The sequence below is a fragment of the Pseudochaenichthys georgianus genome, chromosome 19 (assembly GCF_902827115.2).
Source record: "Pseudochaenichthys georgianus chromosome 19, fPseGeo1.2, whole genome shotgun sequence".
Taxonomy (NCBI): domain Eukaryota; kingdom Metazoa; phylum Chordata; class Actinopteri; order Perciformes; family Channichthyidae; genus Pseudochaenichthys; species Pseudochaenichthys georgianus.
In genome coordinates this window covers 13474658-13486241 of record NC_047521.1, presented here as the reverse complement: position 1 = coordinate 13486241, position 11584 = coordinate 13474658, and the positions used below count along the sequence as shown (strand labels likewise).

Genomic DNA, 11584 nt, shown 5'->3' with positions numbered 1-11584 from the left:
TGACAAAAAATAGTGTTTCAAAAGAAAACACTGTTTGGTAGGTTGCATATTTCCTCTGAGCTTTTGCATTACTTGCAATTACTACTTCGTCTTACAAAGTTATTTCGAATATGCAAATTCATTCATTGTATTTCATATACTAAGAAATATCAGTTAGATTAATGCGTTTGGGAATCCAGATTATACACAAACTAATCTTTGACCATGATGGGTTCTTTTTTTTAACATTCAGAGGGGGTGCACCGTTCCTGGAGGTACTGCAATACCAGGTCGATGCGTGGAGTGGACGGAGCAAGCCCCTATTCCATCTCCCTATTCCAAAAATCAATTTAATATATGGTCCCCGGGTAGGGGACGTATCAGATATTAAACTGATAAGAACAGATACTACACTTGATCTTAGCCAAAAGGCCGAGAAGCGATACTGGAATACGTTCCGCGATAATAGAGTGATTCTCCGCACAGGTATGCTAACTGACGGTTACTGATGTGTTTATGGGACAATGCGAAAACCTATTCTAATTAACAACAGAGTCAATGTATACATTTATGTAGTCGTTATACAATAGACACATAGCAGAGTTGATGATGATTTACTGTGATTGGGTCTGCTGGAAAATATATCGTGTGGTCTGTTGGATGGTAACGTGACGCAAGGCATGATGGGAGTTTAGCACGTCTTTTATTATTATTTAGAATTTCATTTAGAAATGTAAATGTAATCGTTGACATACGTACAGCTTGCAATGCCCCTTGTGTTATATTTTCCTATAGTTTGTTTTAAATTGTTCACGCAGAAAGAGATTTTATAAAACAAGATGTTGTAGACTGGCTCCAGAGGCTGCAGGTAACATTAGGCCACAAGGTGAACCTCGAAAAGTCCTTTAGAAAAGAAATCCCGCTCCACAGAAGTGGAACTACACAATCTTTAGTTCATAAAAAAGAACGAGTCATGCTTATCCACCAAAAAAAAGTTCGTCGCTAAAATTCCTGCCAATTCTTCTAGGCACGAACTAGTCCTTTCAACGCGTAATAATATCTTGGTCCAAAGTAGTGCCACGGTTCGTCACGTGATCGTGCTACACCAATTGGGTAGCTGCATATTGTCAACAGAAGTGAAAGATGGCGACCGCCATGGTTTTATCGAGTAGCGGGGACGAGGAAAACGCACCAGAAAGTCTCAAAAAGTCAAACCAAAAAGAACCACAGTTCTGATATTACCCATGCTATGGATGTATTTATAAGAACCATATTACCCCTCCTGTACCCGGGCCCGGTGACACGATGGAATTAAGAGAGCTCAGACCCTCACTTATATAGAGGTCGGAACATGTCATAAGTATAAATAGATACAAGCATAAATAAATGTAGGAATAAAAACATGAATAAATATGTTGCAGTGTTTTCAGGGAGCTTTAGTGTGTGTGCTGTGGCTCAGCCTGAAAGCAGTTGACTCATGACCGCAGGGTCCCTGGTTCAAAGACTGAACAATACGTCATTTTTGTTGTTTATAAAAGCTACAGCTAAATGAGATAATGTAGTTAATAAATGTATTCTTTGATATGGTTTAGCCTTTCTCAGGCTACAACATGGTTACGTTTAAGAATATTATTAAGGAATACAAATCCCTCTTTGCAATGTTTACCAGCCTCCTTAGGCTTTTCAATCACAATCATTCAACTGGAATAAAAACAATATTGTTAACATGAAAATATGATTTTATGTTCGTTGTTTAGAGTTATTCTAAGGCTTTACTCATTGGGAACTCGGTATGAGATAGAGCACTCTGTTGAGATGTCTAATCTGCCTGTTTACACACTTTGACCAACAGGGGGGTTTGTGTCCAAATGAAGCCCATGATGAAGCCTCATGAGATGAACCCTTTTTGCGAACCAATTGGCTGGAAAGCTTCAAAGCTTCATCAGGCTTCATCTCGCCATCACTAGTGTTCGTCCTTTAAATAAACAAATAGTCTCTTCTCTGCAGTGCAATGCAGCGGTCAAAAAACCGTGTGGCTTCACAACCAAACTAGAACACAGAGTATAATCAGCAGGACTCTTTTAACCAGCTGAGGCAATCACAGCACCAATCAGCCGTGGCTGCGGATCACGATCACCTGACACCAATCAATTATACTCCATTACATGTCCTTATTCTGTTTTGTACTGTTTTCTATGTCATACCTTTTTATATTTGTAATAAATCTCGTTTTTATGGTTCATCAGTGTTGTTTTCATTTGTGGAGGGATGAATGAGTACATAAATTAATCAATGGACATTGGTATAAGTAAGGCAAGGAAAGTTTATTTATATAGCACTTTTCAACACAAGGCAATTCAAAGTGCTTTACAAAAAATTAAAGACATTAAGAAAATGGCATTTAAAATCAGTCATTAAAAAGAAAAGCTAATAAAATAAACATTAAAAGAAAAAAGTACATGGATAAAAGTTACAGTGCAGTCTAAGATATGAATAGTTCAATTAAAAGCAGCGACAAAAAGAAAAGTCTTCAGCCTGGAAGTACTGCTTTTTATTGATCTAAATTACTTAACGTAACAAGTTAACCTTCTTCTTGGACGCAGCTATGTATGAAATCAAGTCATTTTAAGAGTGCATTTAACGTGTACAGGGTAACAACAGACAGACAAAAAGTCCTCAGTCTAATGGAATAATCCACGAGCTCAGCCAATGAACCTAGCGATGCGAACATGGTAGTCCAGGAATGATAGTTTGATAAATTTGAGTTTGATATACTTTATTAATCCCCGTGGGGAAATTGTTTGTAGCTGGAGTTGGCTGATAAACGCTGCTAGTCAATGTTGATTCGATGGTCAACTCTGTTCCCAGATAGTAAAACCTCTCACAAATACCGCGTATATAACGCAAATACCTCGGACTTAGTGATGTATTAAGATATATGACAAAACATGACATAAATCAAGCATACAGCACTGTTTAGAATCCATTTGGTCTGGTTTAGCGCAACCATGTAGGCGGCCATCTTTCACTTCTGTTGACAATATGCAGCTACCCAATTGGTGTAGCACGATCACGTGACGAACCGTGGCACTACTTTGGACCAAGATATTATTACGCTTTGAAGGGACTAGTTCAGCCAATAATTACGTGCCTAGAAGAATTGGCAGGAATTTTAGCGACGAAATTTTTTTGGTGGATAAGCATGACTCGTTCTTTTTTATGAACTAAAGATTGTGTAGTTCCACTTCTGTGGAGCGGGTTAAAACGATAACAGGGTTCACCTTATGGCCTACATGCAGAACAAGGCCGCCATGTGGAAACAAACATAGACCTCACAGAACTGTGGAATTCTCCCGTTCTGCATTTCCCACAACGTCACTTCTAAAGTGATTAACACTGAGCAAAACAAAGAGGCAAAAGACAAAGAGAGACAAAATACACAGCTAGATCAGATCGCGTTTTAGATGTGACTTTAGAGTAGAGGGGAATTATTGAAACGGGATTTGTACACGGCATCCGCCGCTGCGAAAATGTGGTGCAGGGCTGAAAAGTGGGGGGGCCAATGGCCCCCTGGCCCCCCCGCTTCCGGCGCCCTTGCCACTGGAACAACTGGATGAACTATCTGCTTTGTGGTAGGATATTGCCAGTCTCCTGGATTGGTACCAACTCACACATACACAACTTAAAGATTGCATTCTGACTCATTAAACTGTCACTCTTAGCGAATTCAGAGCCATTATTACGAGCTGCTAAAGCAACGCTGGTATTGTTTTCACCTATTGAGTCTGCATGTGTGTGTCGTCATGGCAATGTGGTCCTGAAGACACACAGAGGTGCTTTTGAGTACTTTGCCTAGTGTTCAAATGCATGTGGACAGAATTTGTTAATCACAACCGTGCAAGTTATATCTCTCACAGGCTCCGCCCTCTACTGGACTCTATGGACCCAGCAGTGATGGCCCTGGCAGCGGAGCGCGTAGGCCTACCGCTCCCACCACCGCTGCCACCGAGGCCTATAAGCCGCCTGAGACAGGGGTTTTACGGCCCGGTGCATCCAGCGCAACCAACCTTCGTTTCGCCCCAACTGCCTGATATATGGCGGTGTGTGGAGGCGACATGGCGGCAGCCATTCAAGACGAAGGCCCCAGTAGCCGCTATGGCAGGCATCATCAAGGTGGAGGGCCGCTCAGACACAGCGTGTGCGGGGGTGCCCCCCCTTGATGAGAGCCTGGCGGCCCATCTGCTTCCGCGGGCGGCTGGTTGGGCGGAGGGTAAGCGACCCCTGCCCCCGCTGCCCCGGGACCGAGACACTCTGGAATATCTGGACAAGATGTTCAAGCTCGGTACGCAGATGGCGGCTGCAGCCAATAATCTCGGCATGTTGGGCGTCTGCCTGATCACCCCTCAGGCAGCCCCCCCCGCCCTCCTTTTACAAGATGGGAGCGATTATCCGGACCGCGCTATAGGTCAGATGAATAATCTGATTCATGGCGTGGCCGCTGCAGCAGGGCGGGTGATTTCCTTGCCCACAGTGGCGTCTCGTCACGTGTGGTTGGGACTCACTGCCCTATCTAGAAAAGACTGAGAAGATCTCCTCGGAGCCCCCGTGTCCACGGAGGGGCTCTTTGGGTCAATCTCCTCGGTCACTCAGCGCTTCAGCCGCCTGGAGGAGGAAAGGGTCCAGCTTAGCAGGATGCTACCGCTGGCCCCGCCTCCGGCTCCGCCTCCGGCCCCGCTACGCGCTCCTCCACGCGTTTCCATGCAGGCGAGGGAGCGCAGTGCGACAGTGAAGTGGAGGCCCATCACGTGGTACCGGCATATCGGCAGCCACGGGGAAGGGCTGCCCGACCTCGGCAGGCTCATCAGCAGCAGAGAGCGGCCGGGTGGGGTGCGCCGTCTGCCCGAAGCTGACTGGCGGGGGGAGGTAGCGTCTCGGCGGGGGGAGGAAATCTCTTCGCCCGGGACGCGAGGGTGAATCCCGCCTCCTCCCTATTCGATGCACAGATTCCTTTGAAATTGTTTTAAAAATAAAGAAAAAGTTGATCTGTATCCAAGTCTAAGTGTCCTTTGTTTCCACAATGCTACACTTACACATGATGTCTGTACAGATTCCCCACTCGCCGCCCCAGCCATAGCTCCTGTAGGGGAGGAGGCTAGTGGGAGTGCGCAGATGAGAGTGATGAAACGTAAACAAAGCTATCGTAATGTTATACGGGTACAGAGGCATTATGGCCGGCATATTGCTGTTGGGGAACACACTAACGGCCCCTACACACGGCGGCGTGCGTTGCCGCTTCAACGCTTCTGCCCATTCACTTTGAATGGGGTGACGTCACGATTCGCCGAACTGCATTGTGGGAGCAAAGCGTAGCTTCTCTCGAGGTGCTCGCTGCAAAAGTAGAGCAATGTTCTACTTTTGCCGCCTCGACGGAGGCGTCAGCCAATCAAATCCCTCGTATGTAAATCTGACAGTACAAGCAGTAGCCAATCAAACCGGGTGTATGTTGGGAGAGCCAGACCGCAGTTATTTCCCATATGTCAACAAAAGGAGGAGAAAATGATGGTGGCGGTAGGGAACATACAGGGATACAAACCGGAGGAGCCAGGCATGGGGGGAGGTGGCAAAGACAGTGGGGGTTCTATTTCGTCCCTACTGACCGCCAGAGGCGGTGCTTTAGCACTGGATATGTCCATCGCGCGCATGCGCAGCTCGAGTACCAATAACAACAAAGTCACCTGTGACCCACGTGACACCGGCTATATCAGCCGGTATTGTCAGAGGATCTGTTCCTTTCATCTTCTCGCTGCGCGAGGGTACCGTGGCTACGTTTTTGTAGCCTACAGCGTTCAGGTTTGAACGTTTGATCTGAGGGATTTCTCTGCAAACAGCTGGCCGCGTGCAGCTTCGCGACTGACAGTCGGAGCTACGGGTCGTTAAACGCGTCCTCCAGGAGCTGTGGCCGGCTGTGTGATGTGCAGAGCCTCGACAGACAGGTTTGTGTCAGCTTGTTGCTAGTGATAGCTGTGTTTCCGCACCCGCTCCCAGCCAAGTTGTCCTGATTACCGTCTTATTGTTTGTGGCTTAGACTTTCTGGTGACGACAGTGTTCCCGCTTCCTCTCCCATAAAGTTGCTCTTATGCTCTTTTGAAAGTTCTGCTTGTGGCGTTGTGCCCGAGCTATCATTAGCATTTGAGTCCCAGCTTTGGCTGCGTCCCTCATTCAATTTAGTATGGAAGCCCAGAGGGTCATACTTTAAACCCGTTTTTCGTTTAGATGCAGAAAGTAAGGTAAGTACTTTCTATTTCTTAGAAGCTATTATCTGGTCTTAACATTTGTGTTCTGACTTGGTCGCTTGATTGTTAGCAGCAGCCGCTTGGCTAACACCTTGCTGTTGAGCTTAACTATTAACTCAGGGCAGTGCTCCCGCTCCCTGTAGCATAGGGTTTGATTGCAGTAGCGCTAGATCGTTGTATTACTGCTCCTAGTACTAGACTCCTAGCACTAGGATGATATGCAGAGAACATCTTCACGGCGGGTGCTGTGTGCTCGGCATGTGCGGTTACTACTGTAACCAGGCACGGTTCTATGCGGGCTGTTCTCTTTCTTAGAAGCTTAATTATCTGGTCTTAACATTGTGTTCTGACTTGGTTGCTTGATTGTTAGCAGCAGCCGCTTGGCTAACACCTTGCATGTACGGTTAAGCTTAATTATTTAGCCGGTGAGGGCAGTGCTCTCGCTCCCGCTCCCGGTAAACGCATGGTATGGTTGCAGTAGCGCTATATCGTTGTATTTACTGCTCCTAGTACTAGACTCCTAGCACTAGGACGATATGCAGAGGACAATCTTCACTGTGTGTGCCGTGTGCTCTGCATGTGTGGCCATTAAGGAGGATTTCATCCTCCCAATATTATATTGTCTAGTGGGCAGCCGTTGGCTGACACTTTTAGGCACCGGCCACAGTTACTATTGTAACTAAGGTTCTAAGCCGTAAGTACTGGCCATAATTACTACTGTAACTACGGTTCCAAGCTGTGTAAGTACTGGCCATAGTTAATACTGTAACTACGGGGTTAAGCCGTAAGTACTGGCCATAGTTACTACTGTAACTACGGTTCCAAGCCGTGCACGTACTGGCCATAGGCAATACCGTAACTACGGCTCTATGCCATGTAAGTACTCGCCATAGTTACTACTGTAACTACGGTTAGATGCCGTGTGAGCCCTGGCCATGGTTACTGCTGTAACTACGGCTCTGTGCTATTCTCTTCTTTAGAAGCTAGTTATCTGGTCTTAAACATGTGTGTTATTTGACTTGATCTCGCTTGATCGTTAGCAGCAGCCGCTTGGCTAACGTCTTGCGTATACTGTTAAGCTTCTTTATTTTACCCAGCTAGGTGAAGGCAGTGCTCTCGCTCCCGCTCCCTCTACCGGTAATGCGGATGTAGCTACATCCCTTTTTCTGTTCGGCGAGTAGTAGCACCGCTCTACTCTTCCGGTTCAGCAGGTAGCTGGTGAAGGCTGTGTTCCCGCACCCGCTCCCGGTTACGCTGCATCTGGCGTTCATCTCTAACTTAACCAGTGAAGGCAGTTCTCGCCCCCACTCCTGGTAGACGCCAAACGGCCTCGTTTGTCCGTTAAGCAGGTAGCCGGTGAAGGCTGTGTTCCCGCACCCGCTCCCGGTTACACTGCATCTGGCATTCGTCTCTAACTCAACCAGTGAAGGCAGTTCTCGCCCTCGCTCCTGGTAGACGCCAAACTGCCTTGTTTTTCTGTTAAGCAGGTAGCTGGTGAAGGCTGTGTTCCCGCACCCGCTCCCGGTTACGCTGCATCTGGCATTCGTCTCTAACTCAATCAGTGAAGGCAGTGTTCTCGCCCCCGCTCCTGGTAGACGCGGAACTGCCTTGTTTCTCCGTTAAGCAGGTAGCTGGTGAAGGCTGTGTTCCCGCACCCGCTCCCGGTTACGCTGCATCTGGCATTCGTCTTTAATTTAACCAGTGAAGGCAGTGTTCTCGCCCCCGCTCCTGGTAGACGCTAAACTGCCTTGTTTATTCCGTTAAGCAGGTAGCTGGTGAAGGCTGTGTTCCCGCACCCGCTCCCGTTTATGCTGCATCTGGCATTCGTCTCTAACTCAACCAGTAGTGTTCTCGCCCCCGCTCCTGGTAGACGCTGAACTGCCGTGTTTATTAATCCAGCCAGGTGAAGGCAGCGCTCTCGCTCCCGCTCCCTCTGCCGGTAACGTGGGTGTAATTACATCCCTCTTTCTGTTCGGCGAGTAGCAGCAACGCTCTACTCTTTCCATTAAGCAGGTAGCTGGTGAAGGCTGTGTTCCCGCACCTGCTCCCGGCTACGCTGCATCTGGCTACCTACAGAATGGTTCATTCATGTAGCGCCTGTATGGCTTCTCTTGAGCCGAGGACGGCCACGACCGCTGCCCCTCCTGCCTCGGCCGCTTCTGGCGGTCAGTGGGGACGAAATTCGAGCATCTGAGGGAGGTTCTCACGGTAAACGCCTGCATGAGCTGTAGCTGCATGCCTCGGGCACTCAGAGTGGCTAGAATCACTGAGGTGGAACGTCTGGCAGCAGCCAACAGACACCTCTCCTTGTCACGTCCTCTTCCAGATCAATTCGGCCGTTCCCGGCGACTTGAGGGAGCGATGGCTATGTGTGCTCCCCCCAATAGAAGGACTAGAAACAGGCTGTCCTCTAAAGTGGATCGGCTAGCTGCCGATAGGGGCATGATGAAGTTGCCTCTTGGCCCTTCAGGGCAGACCAGGCAGCAGCACTCGGGTCCTCGCAGACCTGTGCCCACTCCCAGCAGGCCCAGGGGCCGCACTCAGCCGCCGGATTACAGGGGTGGTCTGCAGAGGTCTTAGCGGCCCACTCAACCGCCTCCCAATGACTTTCGTGCCCCATGTCGCCCGCCTTCCAGGCGGCCTCGTGCCCCAGAGCCTTACCAGAACCCCCCAAGAGGCTCCAGGGTCCGGGGGGCTGGGCTCTGAAATCCTGGGGGTGGTCGGCGGCTGCTTTCCCAGCAGCAGCTCAGTTTCTGGGCAGTCTGTACTTCCGTCCCTTGGGTGGTTTTCACCTTAACCCAGGGGTACGGACCGCAGCTCCGGCCCCTAGCCTTCGGCTGGGTCTAATTGACAGTCGTCAGCGATCCGGCAGGGGCCCTACCTCTGGGCCAAGAGTTGTCCGTCCTTTGTCCAAGGACGCAATCAACCCAGTAAGACCCTCTGCTTAGCCAGGGGGTTCTACTCGGCATACTTTCTCGTGAGCAAGAAAGTCGGCGGATTTCACCCGATCTTGGACCTCAGAGGAATCAACAGATTCCTGAAGGTGCTGCCATTCTATATGCTGACTACTGCATACGCACAGGTGGAGTGGTTCTCAACCGAGGGATGCCTACTTCCACGTGGGCCGGGCAAGAGGGTGCCTTATATTCAGTTCCTGCGGCCCTTGGGCAGACTGGCAGCTGCCTCGGCCGCTGGGCCCTTAGGCCCGCTGTCGTTGCGCCCCATGCAGATGTGGCTGAACAGCCTTCACTTGGACGACAAGTGGCACAGGCACAGTGAAGTCAGGGTGTTGCAGCATTGCTCCACTCTCCGTCACGCTGGAGGGGCAGGGCCTATCTCCTGGTAGGCGTGCCCATGGGCGCCATCCCATCCCGCCAGGAGACCATCACCATAGGTGCATGTCTCTCAGGGTGGGTGCAGTGCGGCAGGGCAGGACCGTTCAGGGTCAGCGGTCTGCCCAGCAGAGTGCGCGCAAGGTCAATGTGCTAGAGCTTCGGGCCGTGCAGCTTGCACTCACGCACTTTCTACCCCAACTGGGGGGCAAGAATGTGCGTGCTCCTCGGGGACAGCATGTACATTGTTGCTTAGACCAGTGGTTCCCAAACTTTTTGTGCCCAAGGCACACCAAAGGACAAGTAAAAATCTCAAGGCACACCTATTGTGCAAAATAGCCCTTATAACACGTGTTATCACTGATATCATGTAAAATATCTGTAAATGTGCATAATTATTTACTAATGCCAAATAAAATGTGACAAAGACAACTATATTACTCATGAAATATTTATTAACGAAATATTTCAGAAATTAATTTGAAACGTTATCAAATTAGGCTTCATCAAAGCAGCAACACACTCATTTAAACCAGACAGGTCACAACATTAAAAATGAGACAAAGGAAATTCAGCACAGAGAACTGTCAATGCAAGGAAGCTGCATTGTCCATGGTCCTGAACTACAAATTATAAATGTAACATTTCAGCAGAGATGGGGTCATTACTAAAAAAAAGTAATATATTACATATTACATATTACTTTAAAAAAGTAAAAAAAAAAAATATAACACTACTTCGTTACTCTCTACATAAAGTAACTTGTTACTTTACTCGCAGGGCCGGCCCGCCCCTCCCTGCAAGCAGATCACGCAGACTGCTAAAGTTTCAAATGTTCTCTTTAGTTCAGTTTCCATTGTCGCATAAGACTGATCCAGATCCTGAATGTTTTCCTATCTGACCATGGCTGTTCTCTGTCTCCTGCTATCTGTATATTTTGTGCAGTCTATCTCTGCTCACGCTGTTGCGTCAGCGTGTTCTCCTGCGTGTTGGCCATGTGTTGCACTGGAACCAGACACCGCAAAGACTTCAGCCGAGCACGTACGAACTGCGCATGCGTGAGTGGCAATAACTCTCCTTACCAGCAGGTGGCGGTAGTGTGTATTCGTCATTCAAAACAGGCAACAACCGGAAGACAGAGAAGAAGAACAGACTGTGATATAAACAAACAACAAATAGCGTGTGCGGTAGCTCCACCTTAGCATGTTCTTTGCAGGTGCTTGTTGAGGTTTGACGTGGTGTTTACAGCAGTGGATAACAGCTTCTGGCCTGGACACAGTTTGCACCTCACCGTCACATTCCTGTCTATTCTTCGGATGAACTCAAAATAATGGGCATACCTCCACCCCTCGAGAGTTATCGCTGACTCAGCCATGTGTATGCAGCACTGCATGTGGAGATGTGGACGCGCAAGTCGCGCAGATTACGTACATATAAACCTAGAGGGTACTGATATAGTAAATTAATTTATTTTTATTTTTGTGTAGTTGTATATTGCAATAATAAGGTATGGTTGTCACAAAATCCCACGGCACACCCGGATTTGCCTCACGGCACACCAGTGTGCCGCGGCACACCGTTTGGGAACCACTGGCTTAGACAACAGTCCCTTCTAGATAGTGGACGTTCTCACTCCACTCTGAATTTATGTGGCTGCGATTCTGCCCGACATGTTCGGGTCGACGGCGCCACGGCGGGGTGCCACAGGTCGGTGTCCCTCTTTATGAGAGGGGCTTTACGGCAGCGTCCCCCTTGCACCCCGAGGGCTCCGGCTTGGGACCTGCCCTTGCTGCCGGATGCCCTATCATCTCCTCCCTTCGAGCCCCTGGCCCAGGTGGGGCTTAGGTGGCTGCCCATGAAGGCAGCATTTCTGCTTGCCATAGCCTCAGGGAAGTGAGTCGGGGAGTTGCATGTCCTCTCCATAAACAATACATGCCCGAGGTGAGACTCTCAGGCGTTGCCCTTTGGGCAAATGTGGCA

General features: G+C 48.8%; 1 non-coding gene across 1 annotated transcript; it reads right to left on the bottom strand.

Moving 5' to 3' along the window:
- Positions 1 to 232: 232 nt before the first annotated feature.
- On the bottom strand, positions 233 to 423 carry LOC117465261 (U2 spliceosomal RNA). The gene has a single exon (XR_004554170.1). It is a non-coding gene; the product is annotated as a U2 spliceosomal RNA (small nuclear RNA).
- Positions 424 to 11584: the final 11161 nt, after the last annotated feature.